The sequence below is a fragment of the Rhinolophus sinicus genome, linkage group LG09 (assembly GCF_036562045.2).
Source record: "Rhinolophus sinicus isolate RSC01 linkage group LG09, ASM3656204v1, whole genome shotgun sequence".
Taxonomy (NCBI): domain Eukaryota; kingdom Metazoa; phylum Chordata; class Mammalia; order Chiroptera; family Rhinolophidae; genus Rhinolophus; species Rhinolophus sinicus.
In genome coordinates this window covers 23,452,213-23,475,225 of record NC_133758.1, presented here as the reverse complement: position 1 = coordinate 23,475,225, position 23,013 = coordinate 23,452,213, and positions in this window count along the sequence as shown.

The following is a 23,013-nucleotide window of genomic DNA, read 5'->3' as shown; positions in this document are numbered from 1 at the left end:
CTAGGGACAGATAGACTCTACTGGTATGGTAGACAGATGGGGTTGGGATTAGGAAATGAAGACCCTGCTCTTATTAAAGCTGTCAGAGTAAAGCGTGATAAATTTACTCCTGATTAAGAAGATGATGCTAAAAATACAACACCAAGGGTACCAGAGGGACTGTTAAAAATAATCCATAGCAGCTCAAATGGAAACCATCAACTTTCAATTCAGTCTGTTTCAAATTATCTTTGGTTTTACCCTAAATACTAATGATTTAGGTTCAAACTCACCAGCCCTTCGTGACCCACAGTTTCACATGTTATTCATTTCTGTTGCTGATATTACCATGTTCAAAGTCATCTAGTTTTGAAATTTAGAATCATTTTTGCTCCCTCCCTCTGTCCTACTCTCTACAATCCCTTCAGGTACCAAATCCCATGCATTTTACCTAAACAATCTCTCTCACGCCCACCCTCTCCTTTCAATGGTGATATACATAGCTCGATGAAGTGAAGGATTTGGTGCTGGTTTAATTTAGTAAACTGATGGCTTTTCTGAAAGGCATGAAGGTAGTTTATGAGTGGAAGAAAGAAGAAGGTATAGGTGTCATCTACATGGAAGTGACATTTGAGGCAGCAAGAAGAGAACTCAGGAGAATATGTTTAGCTGCATAGGAAAGAATGACTCCATCAGAAAAGACATGAAACCAGTCACCTAGAGGGAACCGTCATATGGTTTAGGATCATAGTCACTAAAGGATGAAGGAGGGTAGGAAGGAAAGAACTGACCAGCAAGCATCAAACTCTGCTCATGTATTATGGTGGTCAAGGAGAAAAGGAAAAGCTGGAGAAATGGAATGCCTAGTTCCTGAAAATGCTCTCTTCCCGTTGCGCATAGAACACATTCACAGAACAATTTAAGAGTAACACAGGAGCAAGGTCATCGTCTGGAAGACAAAAAGAACTATTCATTGGGGCCAACAGGAGAGAAGAACCAAAAGGAGTACTTTAATTTAAGGTTTCTATTTTTTTCTACATTCCTTTAAAGCCTACTGCTTGAGCTCTTTTGAAGCTATTTACAAGGTGTTTAAGATATGTATTTTGATGATAATGAGCTCTATGGAAACTTACCATGCATTTATACAGTCGAGTTTTAAGAAGTTTTATGGAGTCATGAAATGTTACCACTCTGAAGATGGTGCCATCCAGACATTGCATACCAACAGCTTATAAACTACATCTAGGCCACAGGCATTGGTTTTTAGGGCTGTTTTTTTTTTGGGGGGGGGGTGGGTTTTTTTTGGGGGGGGTGGCTCAAATATCATTTATTTTTTATTTTGACTTTGAACCTTTCACCAACAATGAAAAAAATCACGTGATTTTTACCTTTGAATCTCTATTTCTAACTTCCCTTTGACAGTCAGAAGGTGTCTCTGCCATGAACCAGCAATCAGCTGCAGCTGAGTCACAGTTGTCCCGAGAAGAAGGCCCCGCCTGGCCTGATGACTCACTGGCCCCATAAGCCTGGCTCCTCTAGGTATTCCGGTTTGCAAGCCTGCTACCGTGCAACCTGAACATTTTACAGAGCGGGAGTATCCTGGAACCCAGCATGACAAAAGAGACTCGCTCAAAATCCATTGCTTACTGGAGGCAAAAAAGGCCCTAACCTACAATCCCTCCACCGGATTTCCTACTTTGGGATTTATGGAACTAGGACATTATCTAATGTGGCACACTAGAAAAAGTCCTAAGAGAGAAAGAATTCTATTCCCAGGTGTACTGCTTATCTTTGGGTGACCTTTGGCAAGTCTTCCCAATTCACCTCATCTATGCAGCTATGGTCATGGTATGTGCCCTACTTACCTCATAGGATTGCACTTACAGTATTAATAGAACGAAATATTTTTTAAGTGTTCTCTAAAAATAAGTTAAACAGTAATTTTGAGAACACTGTAATTAACCAAAAGTCATGGGTTCTAGGCCTACTTTCTCTACAAGCTACTTATATGACCTTCCATAAGTGTCTTCAACTTTCCCGTTTCAAATGCAAACATTATTTTATTTTCCATGATCTTTGCAAGATTAATCTCATTCATCATTTTTTAAAATGTTTCTCTTGAATTCAAACCTTTATTACTTGGGCCAAACCCAAATGTGAATTAAACTAATAGAGAAGGAAAATGGACTATTGAGCTGGGTCTACTTTATGGGCATGTCAGAAACACACGGAGATGTTGATAAGGTACTGTCATTTGAAACTTCAGCACCTCCGCCCTGGCACAAAGCAGACCTCATCAAGAGTAGAGATCCAGAGCAGAGCTCATGGAGGAAAAGCAGAGATATAAATGGCCAGAGAAGTGCTTCCAGGGCTGAGTCAGCTGAAAAGCCTCCTGCTGAGCTCAATGGATCTTTTCTCAGTTGCCTGGAGCATTGGCTGGAGGCTGCTTGGCAGTGCCTGCTGGGAAGACAATTTTTAGCCCATCGATTCATTTGAGCTGGGCAGTTTGCCCTAGTACTTAGGCACTCAGACAAAAATGCCCTTAATCACTGGCAAACCCTGGATGCCGAGAGGGCCAGTGGCTCAATCAGCACCCCCAGGGCAGCCTGAAGAAGAAAGATGTTCTAGAAAGCTCAGGGTGCCAGTCACTGAGAATTCACAGGAACGAAGGCTTGACTCTTCAGGCCAAAATGTTGAAAAATCCTTGATCTTAGGGTCAGAAACACTCTAACTTAAGAGCACACCCTGTCAAACCAAGAGCTGCTGGTGAGCAGGTTTTGATGGCTTTGCTCAGTCACCTCTGCATATGCAGGGCTGACTCCTACTTATTCCAGGGTGTGCCTCCTCCAAGAAGCTTTCCCTGGCCTCGCACTTTCTCCCTACTGGGATCAGGCCCTTACCGTGACCCTGCTTACTTACCAGGATCGTGTTGCCATAGCAGCATATTGTAACTGTCTCTTATTTATCTCTTCAATAAGACTCTTAGTGAGACTGAGAACTTCTATTTAATTATCGATCTCTAGCACCTAACAGAGTGCCTAGCACAGGGAACTTAAATCTTTAAATGCTTCAGGAGGGAGAAAGAGAGGGAAAGGAGAGGGAAGACAGGAGAGAGGCAGGCAGGAAGACAGAGGCAACCACGCTGACGAAAGTGAGACATGTGCTAACTGACAGAACGGTACACCCAAGCTGATCCCCAAAGTCCCCAAAAGCAGTACCAGCAGCTGAATCTGGTGTCTGAATAGTCAGTACAGCCAGCTGGAGGAAAAGTCAATCCTGGAACTGAGACTCAAGAGGTCTCAGTTTTACTTTCGACTCCACCGCACACTAACTGCCTGATGCAGAGCCAGACAAACATATGTGAGGTTTCAGCATCTTCATTTGTAAACTTAGGACGATCGGGTGAGATCATTAATATATAAGTATTTTGAAAGTTTAGAGAGTCCTGTGAATGCAAAAGATTATTAAAATATTGCCACCATGAAAGTATTAGGACTACTTCCTCTCATCAACCACGGTTCCTTTCTCTGTCCAAACTGGAGGCCATATGACTCAGATAGGAAAAATAAACAAAAAGGGATTATCTGCTCCCTGTTTATAAACACGCCTTTATGTTGTAAGTAAAATTTCTTCATGAATTAAAAACTCCTAAAACACAGAGATTGTATCACATTTTAATAATAATGATAAGGACACCGTAAGTAGAGAGAATGTCATGAAGCGTCCTCAGAACACACTCAGGTTGAATATTTATGAGACCTTCAGAAAGGCCAATCAGATAGGATAGCCTCAATTTATAGATAGTCAAACTGAGACTCACAGAGCTTAAGTGACCAGCTCAAGATTGTATACTTAGTAAGCATCTAGAAGAATGCTAAGCACAAGTTCAAAAGTATTTACAGAAATACAGTGCTGGAAAGCATCTAAAAGGTAAACAAGTCCAACTTCCTACATAGTACAGGAAACCCTTCTGACAGAAGGGTACACCTAACAACTGACAAGTCACTTAAACATTCTTTATTTTCCAGAAACAAAACCCCATTAATCTTTTGTCTCAGAGCCAGTTTACTCATTGTATAGAAGACAATAATAATTAAGACATGTTTCCTAGGTTTTTATAAGGATGAAAATACATAATGTATGCAAAGTACTTAGCAAGGTCGATTCTTGACACATAGCAAATATTCAGTAAAAGTTAGTTCTTATTACTCTTATTACTATAATTTTTCATTAATCTGTTTTTTGTTTGTTTGTTTGATTGTTTGAGTGATTTTTTTTCTGGATTCTCTGCAGCTTCTTGCACTAGGCTCGTTTCACTGTTTCAGGTGAATAGGGGAAAATCTGTTTCAATGATTCTCTAAATCCTCAGTAGTTTGGCAATTGTTGGTCTGAATCTCTCTCTGCATCATAGAGACAGAGATGTGATAAATCCATAGCAGCTGAGTCAAAGATAAAGCCTTCTGAGAAATCTAGATTATTTTCACCCAGAATCTGAAAGGAAACTCTTTGGCAAATACTTAGACGAAATTCTTGTAAAATAAAGTTTTACCATGACAACTAGTTCATTGCTTAGAAAACTCTAATTTAAAGCATACTACATAAAGTGTCATATTTATGATAAATTCCTTAACACGTTGTGTACGGCGGGGTTTAAATCTCTCGTGAAGATTCTTGTGATCCGTACGCAACGTGTTAAGTAAGCATGACCCAATATGTGGGCAAGACCATCTATTGGAGTGTAGAGACTATGGGAATTTCAACCTTTATATTAATGTAATCTCTACTTGAATTTTATCTTTAGTAGGTTTTTAATGTCCATAATATATTACTACAGTTTCACATGTATAGAGCTTATTAGTAAATGTACATATATTTGGGGTCCATGATCACTTTTATAAGTCATATAGTCAAGGTCTAAAAACCAATGGTTTATAGAAATCCTGAGATTAGTAAGTGTTTAAAAAGCTGCTGTGTAACAATTTTCACCATTATCCATGAGAAAACCAGAAAAGATATGCCCATTTACAAACTAATGTCATCTTTTTTTTTAAATATAATTTGAAATTTGATAAGATTGGTTCCGTTCCCTAAATTTCTACTTTCTACCTGTCTTTATAAAACCTAATTCATATTTACTATGATCACTGTATAGAGAATGGGTGGAATATGCTACCACTCTTCAAAGGAAACATTCCTAAGGGCTAATGGAAAACCAAACCAAAAATCCAACTGAAGATCTTGATATCCTTTATAGAAGAGGACCAAATCTTAGCGACATCAGCCAACCCTTTCACACGTTTTCATGGAACAAACAGAGACAAATAGCAAGTGCCAAGCAACCAAGTTACACTTCACTTCCTTTAGGCAGTGCTGTCATAAGCATGGCTCAGTTCTCACTTTCAAGTCTGAGGCAATTCTAGACATACCCTCCCCTCCAAAAATGTAGAAACAAGCTGTGAAAGATGTCTTCTCCACGCTCCTCAGGGTAGTTTATCTCTTCCAGGGACTGACAGGTATTTGGGACTATTTCAGAGCATTTTCTTTCCCATTTGCAGTTCTTTTTCCTTCTTTTTCCTCCCGCAGTGGCTTAGTGATGAAAGGTTACATGTTGAATGTTTGTGTCCACCCCAAAAATGTGTATGTTGAAACCCAACCCCCCATGTGATGGTATTTGGAGGTGGGGCCTTTGTTGAAGTGATTATATAATGAGGGTGGAGCCCTTATGAATGGGAATAGAGCCCTTAAAAAGAGGCCCCAGGAAGCACCCTTGTTCCTCCTGCCCCCATCATGTGAGGACACAGCAAAAAGATGGTCATCTAAGAACAGGAAGTGGGCTCTCACCAGATACCAAAGCTGCCAGAGCCCTCTAATTTTCCAGCCTCAAGAACAGTGAGCAGTAAATCTTTGTTGTTTAAGCCACTTAGTCTGTGGTATTTTTGTTCTAGTACCCAAATGGACTAAGGCAGGAAACATAATGAGGGAAGCCCCACAAATCTCTGCAGAGACACCTAGACACCCTCGAATCTTTCAAGGTTACTTTGGAGAAATATCCTGCCACCCGGACTCCATTCTAACAATTTCCTTGTGCCCCAGCAGGCCTGGCAACAACCTAAATCACGGAACACGGCAAGACATACCCATTCAAGAGTGAGTGTCCCAGGAAATGTTTTCTAATCACTTTTGAGGCAGAAATCATTCTGAATGTTCACCTGAACATTTCACTTTCCTTCTGAGCACCAGGAAAGCTATTATTTCTCAACTTTTTTTTTTTCTTTTTGAAATCTAGATGTGATGAGCTCCGCCCAATAGAACCTTCAAAGACGTCATATAGGCCAATTCTAGTCCATGACCTTAAATGTTCTACAGAATCAGCCATACTCTATCCTTTTTCATTAGCTGACTGGATGCAGAGCATTCAGTGGAGGACTCCACAACAGGCCATGGAGAAAGGCACAGCACTAAAGAAAAGAAACCGAGTCACAACTTATGAAGGAAGAAATTGGTAAGTTGGACTTTGTTAACATTAAACACCTCTACTCTGCAAAGGACATTCTCTGAGAAGAGAATGAAAAGGCAACCCACAGACTGGAAAAAAAAATTTTGCAAAATACTTCTTATATCAAAATATACAAAGAACACTTCAAAATTAACAATAGCGAAACCAATGGCCCAACTGAAAATAGTCAAAAAGCCGATAAACATATGAAAAACGCTCAATATCATTTGACGTTAGGGAATTGCAAATTAAAATTTAAAAAATAAATAAATGTATCTACATACCTTCAGAATGGTTGCAATCCAAAGAACTTGCTAGAAGTTTCCGCCAGAAAACTGACAGAGTCAGGCCTGAGACACGGCTGCCGCTGAGACCACGCTTCCCAAAAGATGCCCGAGAGCTCGGAATCCTCGCGAGATCTCGGAGCTCTGCAGGTGCGAGCAGGGAGCACGGGAATGAGAAACACCTGGGCGCTTCCCTGTCTCCACCTGACCCCTAGCAACCCACTGATCTTTTTTGCCGTCTCTGTACTTTCATCTTCTCTGGAGAGTTCTACGTTGTTGGAGTCATATGGTGTGTGATCTTTTCGAATGGCTTCATTCAGTTGGTAAATATGCATTTGGGGTTCCCCGCATATGTCCTCGTCATTTGGTAGCTCATTTCTTTTTGTTGTTAAATGGAGTTTCGTTGACTGGTTGTGCCTCATCTTATGTATCTTTTTGCCTGTTGAGGGACATCTTGGTTGCTTTCATGTTTGGGTAGTTATGAATAAAGCCTCTGTAAACATCAAAAAAAAAAAAAATCCAAAAAAAACAAACCCTGAAAATGCTAGTTGCTAAGAAGAATGTAAAATAACAGGAACTTGTGTTTATTGTTGGTAGTTACAGCTACCTTGGAAGATACTTTGGCAGCTTCTTAAAAGCTAAACCTAATTTTATTATTTGATTCAATAATTGCACTTCTTGGTATTTACCTGAAGGAAAACTTAGGTCCACACAAAAACCTGCACAGGAATGTTTATAACAACTGTATTCATAATCACCAAAAAACTAGAGGTGGCCAGGAAGTTCTCTAATAGGTGAATGGATAACTGAACTATGATACATCTGATAAACAAAGGATGTGATATATGGAACTATGAAGAGACATGCGTTAATCTTGGATGCATGCTGCTAGGTGAAACAAAACAGTTTGGGGGTGGGGGGATGCTGCTTACGCTCTATTTCCAATTGTATCTCACTGAAAAATGTAGAATTCGTGGGGTGGTAGAAAGATCAATGGTTATGGAGGGAGAAAAGTTTGAATAAGTGAAGCACCAAGGACGGATATTTGGGGACAGTGAAACAACCCTATATGTCACTGGAACGGTGGATACATAACAGTATGACTTTGTCAAAACCCTACAGCACAAAGAATAAACCTCAATGTAGTCCAATTTTTTTTAAACTTTTATTTATTTTAAGTGTTTATCCAGGACCCATAAACTCTAAGTCAAATAGTTGTTTCAATCTAGTTTTGGAGGGCACAGCTCACAATGACCCATGTGGGGATCGAACCAGCAACCCAGGGGTTGTGAGCACCACGCTCTAACCAACTGAGCTAACTGGCCGCCCCATTGTATGCCAGTTTTAAAAACATGATTTAGGAGGTCAAGGGATCTCAGGATGGAATGCAGAATGTGGCTAAACAATCTAACTGTATTACAAATATCTGAAAGAACCTCACAGATGGGAACGGGGGCATAAGTTGCTGACCTAAATACCTGGAAATGAGTACAATCTGTAAGACTAAAGGAAAAAAAAAAACCTGACGTAAGTACTGAACACTTGCTGATAAAGCTGTTACCCCTGGGGGTATATACGGGTTAACAATTCTGATACCACTATATATAAAGGAAGTTAAAATGAATGGCAGTTAGGTGGAGCCAGGTTTTTCATTGTTGGACTTGAAGGTTACAAATACACAAGAGGCGGAGACTAGAGGGATCCATGTGGTAATGGATTAGAGTTGGAGTCATCAATATGAACTTATGTTTAGTGTAATATAGATACAGATGGTGACACTCAGAAACACTTATTCATATATGTATATACACATACATTTCTTTGCTGTCAGCTAATCCTCTAGCAACAGCATACCCAGTGTCCAGATGTTATTTTCTAATATTGTCTGGTAAAAGAAACTAGGGTCCCTTAGAGAAGTGGTTGATTCTAGGGCTGGTACAATATAAGTCTGCAGCATCTTGTAATACCAGCAAGGAAGTGCAAAAAAAAAAAAGAAAAGAAAAGAAAAATAAAGAAACACTAACACGAGTATGAATAAATAAATGCAGGGAAAGAGACAAATCTCCCTTGCAGAAGAATTTCCAATAATATATGTAGCTTGTACCCTCAGAAGAGGTGGAACATAACACCCCACTTCTTAAGCATTTGGGCTACACATAGTAACTTCCTTCCAAAGACTATATTGAGTAGGGACAGGGGATGGTGAGAAGAGGGTAACTTTACAATGGAGAAATACAACAAACACTACCTCAGCCGAATGGTTGGGAGTATCACCAACAATGCCGTGTTGGTGAAATGTACCCTTGACAGGCTGCAATCAAAACAGCACTTTACCTCTGTGGTCTTCCTCCCAGGTACTGCTAGACCCCCGCCCCGGTAAAAAAAAAAAAAAAAAAAAAAAAAAGGAAGGAAGAAAGAAACTGAATCATTAATTATCCATGTGGAGTAAAATACTCTCCCCCAACCTCCCCAACTGAACTGAGCTGGTCATAAATGAGAAATAAATCTTTAAGCCACAGAGATTTTTAGAGTTGTTTGTTATAGCAACTAGAAAGACTGACGAATGCATATTCCTTTGAAAACAGGATGAAGCACATGTTCTCTCTTGACAGAACAAAGCAAGTACGGCCATATGTAGAAAAGCTGGTGTGCAGATTTCAGGAGCCCATCCGTGGACCCCATGACCTTCCTCTGGGAGGAATCCTGTAGCCAGTGCCAACACAGGATCCTATCTATCCACAGTGGTGTTTTGAAATTCTTCCACCATCACGCTTTTATGTTGAATAATTTTTATTTGGGGTTTGATTGATTTGGGTAGTTTTCCTCTCAGCATGGCCCAAACAATTTGAAATTCATGTTATCTCTTGGTGTATAATTTCCAGAAGGACAGATGAGTGAAACATGGCAGACAGTGGTCTTAGGTGTCACTAGAGTCCAGTAATGCAGAAACTTCTCCTTCCCACTGGGAGATACTGACTTAGCTTTTGGTGTTGTATTGGCTTACCAGGACTGAATTTAACTGAACGGATCTTCAAATTTCAACCCTGCCAATAAAATATCATTTTCACTATGGTTCCCTCACCTGTCCCTCTTTGAGGTTTAGACCTGGGTAGGTTTACAAAGTTGTACCTGACGTTGAGAAGCAACTAAAAGACAACCACACTCCAGTACTAACACTGCCATGTGTAACCTTGATGCTACCTATAGTTACTCCCGTCCCTCACTTCCTTTGTTTCCTTAGCAACCCCAGGTTAATCACCGGTACTTGGTAGGAAAAGCAGCATTCATATCCACTGTACAATGTGGCTATATGTTTAAAAGAAATGTGTAGAACACAGTTTTGAAATTTTCCCAATGTACAATTTTATTTAAATGACTTGTGGAAATAAATATGTGTCTACTTATATATCTGCTTATATTTAAGTATTTAGTGGTAACCTGAGTGACTTTTTTAACCAGCAATCACAATGTGGAGAGACTGACAGTTACAACTAAACCTCGATGGCCAGAAGCCCAGGTTTTCCCAGAGTTCTTCTCCCTCAAGTAGTACTTCTTGGAATCACCAAAGAGGCATATACATATATTATATATAATATATATATTTCCAAAAAAATGTATACACATTTTAAGAAAGGAAAACTCTATTAAAATTTTAATACTCAATATATACTGATAACAAAAGATGAATACAAGTCACATTTGACTTCTGCGATTACAAGAGGTGCTCAAAGTGGTTACCATCAGCACCCAGACAATTCTGATTACAGTGAACTACTGCTTGAGCAACGTTGACCAGTGTCCACTTGTATAGATTTTTTGGCACCCCCATCAAGAATCAGCAGGACAAGTCAGGATCATCCACAGTTTCCAGGCCCCACGAGATCCCCAGGGTGGCATCTCTGAGCTCAATTAGGTTCCTGTGCCAGATGCTGCCAGAAGAGATGAGTCTATGCTCAACCCCTATGTTTCTGAACCTACAACAGACCTGCTGCAACTTTAAGCCCAAAACCCATCTGGCAACTCCTCTGACAAAAGATGACCTTTGCCACTTTATAGCCCATCTAGATAGGGGGGCTGGAGAGAAGTAGTTACAAAGGAGTCATGAACCCAGAAGTGTACAAAATTTTAGTGATACAACTCTCAGCTCGTATACACACTGAGTCACCTTTTCCCAGAAGAGCTGGGTCAGCCAAGTCCCAGCTTCAGCTGCCAGGCTGCACTCAGAACTTCCACGTTCTGAGACTTTTTCACCAGTGTTCCCTTAATCCCTGCGTCCACTCATTCATGAAAATGGACACATGGGAGAGAAGTGTCACTTTGGTTTCATTACCTTGACTGTCCCTAAGTCCTGCATCTGTGACATCGAGGCAGTCTGGTAATTAACTTATTGCACACTTACATAGTGAATAAAAGACACCAACGGGTTGTACAACGATGGGACTTTCCTCAAGCATCTCAGGAAAATTACTTTACATTTTAATCATCCTTTTTCTTTTTCTTTTAAAGAGAAATAATTCTTACTCATTTATGTATGTGCCTATGTTTAAGAACACCACTTAGTCCCCATTAGCTGAAGAAAAAATTACCCACCTGGAAACAGAAGACAGAAAGGAAAGTTTTCTTCCAAGTTTGTTGATTGCTAAGAGTGTGTGGTTTATTTCATCTTCATCAACAGAAAGTTAGCTTTATCTAGAACGTTATGGAATTCTATCCACTGACACTTTGCTTTGTCCATATAAATGGTCAATTTCTGAATTGATATTACTGAGACTACTGGTTTTATTTTCCAATGTCTGAAGTAAATCGTTTGAACATGGTATGAAAACATCAGTGACTGTTAATGCAATATAAAGAATATACATAAAGCAGTTGTCAGAAAAATGTTAGAATTTTATTCACTTCACACCTCTTACATCATTAAGTATTGAATATTGGAAGGTCAGATTATTTTGAATACTAGGAAATACCACTTTTAGATTTAGTAATCTTATTTTAATCCACAGTTGAAGAACAGTTAATGGTGTTGGGGGGTATAGAATACATTGTAAGTTACCTTCTGGGTTTTGTTTAGCTTCAAAACAATTTGAAAAACAATGTAGAAATCTGTATACTCCTTTGGTTTTCTTCATGTATTCAATATTTACTTTGTAATAAAATGGTACAAATGACCTGTATTTGTACAATACTCCCTAATTTCCAAAGCACTGTCAAATCCATTGTTTTCTCTGCACCCAGTTTTAAAATGAGGGGAGAGGGGTACAGGCAGGAGTCAGGAGGCTTGTAGAAATCAACACAAATAGAAAATTGAAGTCTAGAAATGAGTTTTACAAATTCTCCGTCAAAGTCTTTGTACTCTTCACCTTCTCTAAGCCAAATAAGCCAAAATTTGAATCTGGCTCTAGCTTCATGAGTAAACTTTGGCAAGTCAGTTATCATTCCTCAGCCTCAGTTTAAAATAGGAAAATTTTCTCACAACTTCATTAAGGTTTTTGTGAAGATGTATGCAAAAATGTGTATGTAAAATTAACAGACCTTGAGTATGCTCAATAAATATTCATTCGTTTGCTCCTCTTTTGATTATTTCCAGAATGCCCCAGTCACAGTATCACAGTCTCCTTGAATATGAATCTCTGCAAAACTACACTCAGTATCCATCTGGAACTAGGAAGAGATTAAGTTGGGAATCATGTTGGGGAGGAAAATCATGCAGTTGGGGCTGTCTGCTGGGAAGTTCTGACATTTCTCTGAACTCTGCGCTGCCCAACTCCGTGAGACAGCTTGTTTCATCTGCAGATCTCTCCAGGGGCAGCCTGTCTGAAAGATTCACCTCTTTCCACTTACCTGGTCATGGATGCCCTTAGCATGCATCATCCTAGTTGGTGTGATTAAAAAGACCTTGTGGCTTAGCAGTGTAGGAAGGGGATCATGTGGCTTTGGGCTCACCCCACACAGCTACAGAGCATTATGTTGGTGCTCTAATTCCCAACAGGAGTTCTCTGAGATGTCAAGGCGTTGTAGGATCACAGGAGTCAGTGTGGTACAGCAGACAAGCACTGGCCAGGATGAGGGAGACATGGATCAGAGCCTTCATCAACATCTAAGTGTTGACCCAGTAAAGCCTTTCAACCTCTCTGAGCTTCCTGTTCTTTACATACAAAACAGAGGGTGAAGATGTATTAGGCCCATCCTGACAATCCTGTGAGTCTATGATGCAAAGGGGCCTTGCACTTTTGGGCCCAAGAATGACACAGAACAAAATCACAAAGAATCCAATAAAGGAACAAAACTATGTCTTGGGAAATCTAAGGTGGTAAAGGAATTAATGACACCTGTCGTTTGTCACGGTGTGGAACCAGGGCCTGACAGACTTGTCAACCAGCCAACAAGAGCACTGGAAGATGCCCTAGATGAGATGTGTAGATTAGAAGAGGGCGTAGGGTGAGTGTGGGGAGGGAGGCAGACACAAGGAAACCTTCAAAGAAATGGGAGAGTTGCTGGAGGAGACAAAATCAGGCAAGGGGCCAGGAAGCCCCTTCTGCGGGGGAAAAAAATGTCCACAGACACAAAAAGTTTTGGCCGCCTGTTTATTCATGGTCCCTTCTTCCTCCCAGCCATCTTGCCATTCATTGCCAAATTATTCATCCTTATTCACCCTAACGTGTCTGGAGGATCTCATGAAAGGTTTTGTAAGTGAGGTATAATCTAATGGACTCTTAGAAGATGAGTTGGAGCTCCCATGGGGTGGGCCATTGAACTCCAAGCCGAAGGAAGGAAAGAGAGCACCTACTGTATGAAGTGGCTTTTTTGTTGCAGATGTCATGGTAGGTGCATTGCATGCATCTCCTATAAAACTGCACACCACCACCAGGAGGTAATTATTGTCCCCAGCTTACAGATGAGAAAGAAGAGGCTCAGAGAGGCTAAGTCATTTACCTAGGGTTACTTGGCTCCTAATTTTAAAACCTCCTAACTTTACCAGCTACACTGAGTCCATTACGCAATTACTCCTTTCCTACTGCACCTCTCAACACATGCAGAGGTGCAGAGTTGCAAAACAACAGGGTTTATTTGGAAAGCACTGTCTATGTTTTCTCTGTATGAACAGAAGTACAGCTGGATGTGATGTGACAGTTGGAGATATGGTTCCAAAAAAAAAAAAAACAGGTTGAGTCCAGACTAGAAGTGGTCTTGAGAGTTTTAATGTAATATTGTGGACAATGGGAGACCTAAAGGGATGGAAGAAGACAGGCAAATTGACAGCTAACTAGCATGGTATCTGTGCATAGAGCCTGGCACATGCCTCGTGCCTCATTAGGTGTTTGAATACTATTATTACAATCGCTTTTGTTCTTGAGAAATATTATCATCTAGAATAGGTTTAGGTCTTTCCAAGCTACCTCAGTTACCTGTGATTGAACCCCTTTGGGGTCTGACATCAGGATGTCAGGTCTTAGAGGTCTAAAGCTGTCAAGCTCATTCTGTAGTCTAAGGGAGGTAAGGAACACAATTCCAGACACCCTGATTGTCTCACCTACCAGTCTCCAGTCAAGAGAATATTCCCTTTAAATAAAGGTTTCTTGGTGGGGACCTCACCAAGAAGCCTGGATACCCAGTAGCACTCAGAGTCTTCCTTTCTCCATTAGAATCTTGGACTCATGTTTCTTTCATGTTTTATGAAACATACTCCCCACTTTCTAAACCAAGACCAGCCTGCTGTAAGTTCCTTTTTTTTTTTTCCATTGTGCTCTAGACAAGAAAATTGGAAGCTCATGTGTAAAAAAAAAATAATAACAATAATAATAATTATGGGACCAGCGCCATATGACAGCAGCAATAACAGCTTTCAAAATCCTTTGAGTATAAGTCTTACTTGTTTTATGAGCCGACACATGGAGCTAGTCTTAAAAATAAAAAATCAGAATGGTTTCTTGCAGCTCAGATTTCATAAGGAAAAAAATGCATCTTTAATTAAGATTTATGGGTCTCAGTAGGACCCAGCAAGAGGAGAGAAATGGCTCAAGAGTGTAAAAACTAACAGTTAAAAATTGGGAAATATGATTAAGGGCCTTTAATTCCTCCTGCCTCTTTTGCAGGGCTTCCAATGGCCCCAGGCAAAAACAGGCACTTATTGTCTTTAAAACAGCATTATTCTTGGCATAAAATGTTTATGAATCAGGATGAAACTTGTAAGGAATAATAATCTCAACGTTACTTGAAAGCTTTCTCTTGCTAGAAACAATATTTAGTTTAATGAAAAAAAAATTCCTTAAGAGAAAAAATATGCGTGTAAGATTATACGTAAGGAAGATGCATATAAATTGATATATTGACGGGCGTTGGTTTAGACTTTTTCAGCTTTCATAGCAGCACGTGCTTGATCTCACAGGATCTTCTTAAGAACTTTGAGAGACAAATATTAGGATCTGTACTTTGAAGGTAAAGATTTTTTTTTTTCCAAGACTTTAGGTTACTTGTTCAAACACTGGAAATGGACATAAATACAAGTTGGATTCAAAATCCAATGCTCACTCCACTATACCACAGTGCTATTCCTCTCAGAGTTTATCTGTGCATATTATTTCTATATCTTGCATATACATTTTTAAAGTTTCATAGGGAACATTTTTGGAAAGCACAATGAAAAAACCCTCAAAACTATGTATTTCAACTCTCTAAATATTAAAACTGAACAATTAAAATAACTTGTACATTGATAATGAAATGATTATGAAATAAAATACATTTGATACATAAAATGCAATTTAGCAAGGTTTAGCCTGACTCCCTCTTCGATATATTATTTGAGAATCAGGTTTGAAAGCAAATCATTCCAAAAATATCTCTAGCCATTATTGTCCCTGCCATCACAAAGACAATTAATTATCCTATGTTTGTTATTTTAACAAGAAATTCTTCTATCTCTTCATTCTCTACAAATAGTATATTTTAGAGAAGGAATTGTATCATCTGTTATTACGCTAATGTTGGAAAGGCTGTCAGTATTTGACTTGTCAATTAAGTAGGACTTGCTTTAATTTTTTTTAATTAGCTCTTTAATGCTTCAAGGCATGCCCTCTTGATCTCATACTTCAATATTAATGCATAAGCTATTCCTTTCATGATTGCATAGCTTTAATTATTCATCACTCACCCATCTTCTCAAATTCAAGTTCCAATCTGGTTCTATCTCTATTACCCACATTACCAGACTGTTCCTTCCAATGATAAGGGGGAATGTCTGTGGTTGTTCATATCCAGCACTGGAATTTTGACAACCATCATTTTGCTCCAAAGACTCATCTGGTAGTCACTCCTCCAATAACCTCAACGTTTCAGAAAGAGAAGGGAACCCAAAAAGTAGATGAAAAGGGCTTTCCAAAGGGATTGCAATATGTTCACTATACATAAAAGCAGACCTTATATTCTCACCACTCTGTCTTGATGAATCACTTCTATGAATACCCTCATGAAGTTGATTCTTAAATCAGTATCTCTACAATATCTCTAGCCTCAAGACTGCTCCAAAACACCAGCCACAAAGAACCATCTACCCAAGACACATTGCCACCTTACATCTAACCAGCAATGTGAACTCATTATATCTAAAATTAAATTCATGATGGTGTTTCCTAAATTCACCTTCCTTATGTCCTCTACTAGCACTTGCTTTATTCATTTCAGTTCACTCACCTGGAACAACTACATTTCTATTAATACCCCTTCCATTTTCCACAGATAGGCTTGCGTCCCATCTTAATGCTAACTCATGGTCTTTCCAGCTGAAAATGAACTCACTCTCTTTTGAATTTCTAAAACCTATTGTAATTCTAATTGTTACCCAATTGTTACCCAAGTATCTCAAACTAGTGATCTGTGTGATGTCAACAGAAATGATTCTTTTTTAAATATCTTTGTTTCAGTATCATAAATGAAAAAGGAGTTTAAGGGGAAATGTCTCCATAGTGAGTTGTGCAATGTGATCTAGTGAAATGGGGGGGGGGGGGGGACGTAACAATTTCTATTTAAATCTATCTTAAAATTAGGAAATTAATTTTATCTATATTTAATATACAATTACCTACCTTGAACCTCATGTCCCACACAACACAGAGAAATCCTCAGGAAAAATCAGAAATTTCTCAAAGCCAAAAGGTGGACAGTGAGAGCATTGTTCTTCCATTTGTTTTCTAAGAAAGGCCAGGTGTTGCAGTTCATTTGTACCTAATTAAGTGGATTTGTGGGTAATGTTGTGGCTTGTTAACTACATTACCTCCACAAGAAGGCAAGCCAACTTAAAAGATTTCTTCCAAAGTTGTTTGGAAGAAATGAGTTAAAGTTAATAAGCAATAATGCAAACACACGTAAATAATAAGAAAATGGCAGAGCTGAAGTAATTTTGTGTAGTCTGAGCCCTTCATCATCAATGCTATAAGACAAAAACAATGAATTATATAATTAGACCCATTTGTAATATAGATTTTTAACCTCATCCTAGTATATATAGAGCCTTGAGATATAGCTATGATAGCATATTTGGGAAGATAGTTTATAATATTGTATATTTTATCTTGCTTCATTTCAAAACAATATTTTGAGTATGTTTCTAATGTTCACAATTTATCAGTATTACAGTATCTTTTATAATTTACAAAGAAATACATATTTATGTATTTTGGGTGCTTTTTGTTTGTTTTTACCAATAGAGATGCCCAATGACATAATTCAGAGAGCACTACCTTAGAGACCTGATCTCCACATCCAGGCCCTCTGGACAGCTCACTAGAGGAGAGATTCTAGTGTTGATGGTAGTGCCAAATCCCTGGTGTACCACAGAGGTGCAGGGTGACTAGGCAACCCAAAGCTGCCAGCTCAAATCTAGCGCTTCCATCAACATCACCAGTGCCACCCATTCAGATCATGGCCACAAATATCCTATAGAAAATCTGCCAGACCTCAAATGCTGCAGCATTTTAATGGTACAACACATCCTATTGACATACATATTTTCTCCACGTGAGTCCAGCAAAGTCAGAAGGCATCAGGAAAGCCTCACACCATAACTTCTCTCTGATGATTAGTCCTGCTCTTCATTATGTCAAAAATCCAGTATCTTGCTACCACCACTGCTTCCTTACCTCTAATTAATTTTCTCTCTTAGGATCTTGTATATCCTCTTTCCTTTAGCGATGATCAGGGCCACCCTAGCCCATCAGACATATTTTAGTAACTATAAACTCAAAGGGAAGTGGTAGGACTCCCAATTCCTTTCTTCCAGGAGTGTTATCTGCCTTTTTATACTTTCATGTGTTAAAAAAATGTGGGGAAGATGATGCTTTCTAAGTTCCACATGGCAACATACAAGATACAAGTCAAAGTGGGAAGTTTAGAAGAAGCCAGAACTCTTATTTTCTCCATCAATAGCCCCAAACTCTAACAGGTACAGGCAATTAGATGACTTCTCATTTTCTCGATGATAAACTCCAAAGAGGACAAGGGAAAACAGCATAGTGTAGAAGTATGGGGCACAAGCTCAGGGGCCAGATAGTCTGTATCCGCCTCACAATGCTACCACCAAGCTGCTTTGTAAACTACAAAGACTTTCTGACATCGAATTCCTCCTTGCTAAAATGGAAAGAAAACTGAGGCACTACTAATGCAATGAGCTAAGTCTTATAAAATACCTTGAATAGAGTTATCTTTCACATTTAAACACCTAATAAATGTTAGCATTAGGAATTAATATTGTTATCAATTTTCTATTTTCCAAGAACTTCAAACATCATGTGTTCTCCATATTTATTTGCTTAATGGATAAACTAACAAATAGCTGAATGAATGAATAATGCATTATGTTATTATATCGTAATTACTTTAGAAGTATGAATTTCTTTCCTTAAACATAATGTAAGTTCCTCAATATTACGATTGTTCCTAATTCGTTCACAGTCTCCACAGGGTCTCACCATGCTGGAAAATATATATATATATATATATATATATATATATATATATATATATATATATATATGCTTCTCAATAAATATGGAACGAACACAACAACAAAAAACGAGTATCTGCCAAGCAGCCAATGCATAATTTTTCTTGGTTGGCTTCAGATTTCCACGACTTTAACCAAGAAAAAATGACAACTGATAACAGGAATCTGAAAAATGACATACGAGTATTGCCTTCTCTCTTATGCCATTTTCAGATGTCTCTGTTATCTGTCTTCCCTCTGGAATTGCCTATATTCCTCCAACATGTTTTCACTCACCAGGGAACTCCCAGAAATGACTCCAGAAGAGACCTGCTAGACCTGCACAAGCCCATCACCAGCATTTCCATGTGGGAACCTCCTACAGTGCCACTACTCTGTGGCCTCAATCTAAAAAGACATAATAATCAGGAAATCTTTGGGCTTGAACAGAGCCCTAGAGACTCACTGGTACCAAGCAGAGAGGAACTGAAAAGGTGAAGACATTGCAAAAATATAAGAATGTTAAACACATCAGAAGAAATGGCAAGAGAGGATGTGACCAACATATTCAACACCATGACATGCTGCCTGAAAATTGATTGTTTCTTTCCTTGAAACTGTACTCATTCCATATGATGTGAGAGTGAAGTTAAGAAAGGTATTTTTAGAATGCATGGCAGAGAAATATAAAGTTCATAAACAGCCTCTGGAAAGTATATCTGATGTCTGGGGAGTATATTAAAATATACGCCTGCCTGGTGTGCTTAAGCAGGTGTTATGTCACTAATAATATATGCCTTAAGTCCATGGTAAAGATATTCAGGCATCCTAAGGCACACAAGTCTTGGACACAGCGATGAGAGATTCGTATTCTCCATGTGTTCATGGCCCCATATCTACCTAGGAGTATGCACGGCTAATAAAACCACATTCTCTCTATCTTTGGACAGGAGAAGAAGGTACCAAAGGTTCATGCTGCCTAATTAGCTACAGCCAGGAACATGAACCAGCAATGAAGTTGTCCTCACATGTTTGGTCTTTTCTTGGAACAGAATGGCAACTGAAATCTCAGAAGTAATCAGTCAGCAGTGTATCAGTCAGAATGGATTAGTACTGTCATGGTAGCAAACACCCCCAAAATCTCAGTATCTGAGAGCAACAAACGTTCATTTCTTGTTCATACTACATGTCCCTCTTTGGTGGGCGGAGCGCTCTCCTCTGCTACATACTCACTTCAGGCCCCAGCCTGACAAAACGGCCGCTACCTGGATGTTTACAGTCACCGTAGCATTAGGAAGGTGTGCTCCACAGGTCTCATCAGTAATTAGATGCTTTGACCTGGAAGTGACATACAACAATTCTTTGAACAACTCATTGGCCAGAATTAGTCACATGTCTCCACCCGACCATGAGAGGCCCAGTAAGTTTAATTTTCCCATGTACCTCAAAGGGAGAGGGATAGACATTGTGCGAACATCACTAAAGACTTCCTCAGCCAACAAAAGTGAACAAATATCCTATTATGAACTTAAACTTAGCACCAAGGGCAGGGAGGTAAAGAGAGCATATAATTTGATAGCCCTCCAAGAGCTAGCAATATTTTGAGAGAAACAGATATCCAGAAAAATATCAAAAAGATAACTAGTAGTGAAGACAGTTTACAATCAGAAGGAATGTGAAACTCCAAATTGTAGAAGAGCTGAATAACACATAATTTCTTCTTTAATATGCTGTAAACTATAACTGAATATTTCAAATTATACCCTTTAGATCATTAATGGTTCCACATTCTGCTCTTAAATTTATTCAAATTACTCTTTTCTAAAAATCATTATGCTATTGGATATCTTTCACTTCACTTCATACACACACACACACACACACACACACACACACTAATTTATAGACCTAACAAAAACTAGTGAATAAGCAAAAACAAATTTAAAAAAGCCTCTCTGAGAAACAACGTTTGGCAGTGAGGTAACCTTACTCCCAGTTCAGATATGAGGTGTGATCAAACAATATGATGAATGTTTAAATAAATAAAAATTCATTACAGTAAAAGACACATTGCCAATAATCCCCCTCAAAATACTCCCCCTCACTTTGAACATACTTATTCCATCATTCCTGCTGCTTTCTGAAGCAGTTCTGGAAGTCTTCTCTCATGAGTGTCTTCAGTTGTGCTGTCATGGCTGCCTCGATGTCCTGAATCATTTTGACTTTGGGGAAGAGCCAGGAGCTGCACGGTACCAGGTCTGTTGAATGAGGTGGATGAGGACACACCATAATGTATTTATTTGACAGAAGTTGCCATATACCAGAAGCAATGTGTGACATGGAGCGATGTCATGATGGAGGGTGATTTACAGCACACTTTAAAACACACCTTCTCTCAACCATAGCTCACACCTGACTGACAGCACCCAACAAGTTGAAACTTGTCACACACTGTTACTAAGTTTCAATCTGTCACCTCCTATGTTGAAGTCCCCTGCCTTTCCGTTGGATGGCACTTGGCAGCAGCACTCACCATACTTTATGATCACAGTGGAAAGACTCTGTGTCACTCATCACTTCTAGTATTTGACTGGTATTTCTGTCAAATAAAAACATTATGGCATGTCCTCACCCACCTTATATACCGGATCTGGCACTGTGTGACTTCTGGCTCTTTCCCAAAATCAAAGTGACCATGAAAGGTAAACATTTTTAATCGATTCAGGACATCGAGGCAGCTACAACAGCGCAACTACCGTGTTTCCTCGAAAATAAGACTGGGTCTTATATTAATTTTTGCTTCAAAAGATGCATTAGGGCTTATGTTCAGGGGATGTCATCCTGAAAAATCACACTAGGGCTTATTTTCCAGTTAGGTCTTATTTTGGGGGAAACACGGTAAAGACACTCATGAAAGAGAACTTCCAGAACTGCTTCAGAAAGTAGCAAGAACGATGGGATAAGTGTGTTCTAAACGAGGGGGAGTTTATTGAGGGGGTTAATAGCAATGTGTCTTTTACCATATATTTATTTAAACATTCACTGTATTGTTTGAACACACCTCGCAAGATTCAAGTTTGTGCTTCTGCATCACTATTAAATTTTACCTGCTTCAAATAAAACCAAGAATGCTCAGTTTGAAAACACAATAAGAGAAATAGTTGGAAGAGAGTATATCTTTTTCCAACTGCTATTAATGTACTATATTTCTTGGGAAAGTAACATTTGCTCATTAAGTTGCATCTTCTGTAAATTGGGTAGTAAAGTATATTGGATCATCTATAGAGCCCTTTCCTGAGCTTGTATTTCATATTAGAGAAAAACTGCTATAGTAGAGAGGTCATTATGAGCTCAGCAAGAACAGAACAAGTATGACATAAAAATCATAGGGGCCATAAATAATAAAAGTATCTTCTGACTTATTTCTAACACATACACAAAAACAATCTTCAGATTCTCTTGTAGTCATCCTATTTTTCATTCTCAATTCATTCCTTTAAGGGACAAAAAAAAAATTATCATTAACTTACTTTTCTAGTTACAGATGAAGGAAAGAGTATCAGATCTGGAAGTTTGCACAACTATAAAATTTCTTTTATTGCATGTGAATCAAGGACACACTACTTATCAGAGTCATGGTAGATGTTGGAAAATATAAAAAATGTATCCCAAATGTCTCTAGTGTATTCTGACATTCAGGAAGTTTCCTTGCATGAATTAATTCATAAAGAAATAGATCAAGAAAATCAAGAGTAGATTATGTACATAAACAAAATTTTAAAAGTTCAGAGAAGGTTACCCAGACTGCTGAGATACTCAAAGGAAAATCGTGACACAGAGCATAAGCGGCAAATGTTGAAGCATGAGTTATATACCAGCAGAAAAAGGAGGTAAGGAATGAAATAAAATGAGATGGTAATACTGCTGAGTAAGCAACAAAAGTAAAAATATTCAGTTAAGAACAAGTAGAGGGACTTCTTCCAAGTAAGATGAAGTAGATTGTGGGATTTCCCAAAGAATAACTAAAAAAGTCTATAAAATATTCAAAGTATATATTTAAAGCCATCAGAAAGGAGCTGATTCAATGAAGAATAGATGAACAAAGTTTGCAGAGAGTGAGAACTACACAGAGATGAGCTGATCAGTAGCCCTCTTTCCCTAGAAGCATTGGCTGATTCTGGAAACAGAATAAAAGGGACATCCAGCCCAGCTTTGCCTGCTCAGAAGACCACTATTGGAAACTAGGTAACCACAGATTGTGGTCTCATAGGACTGAA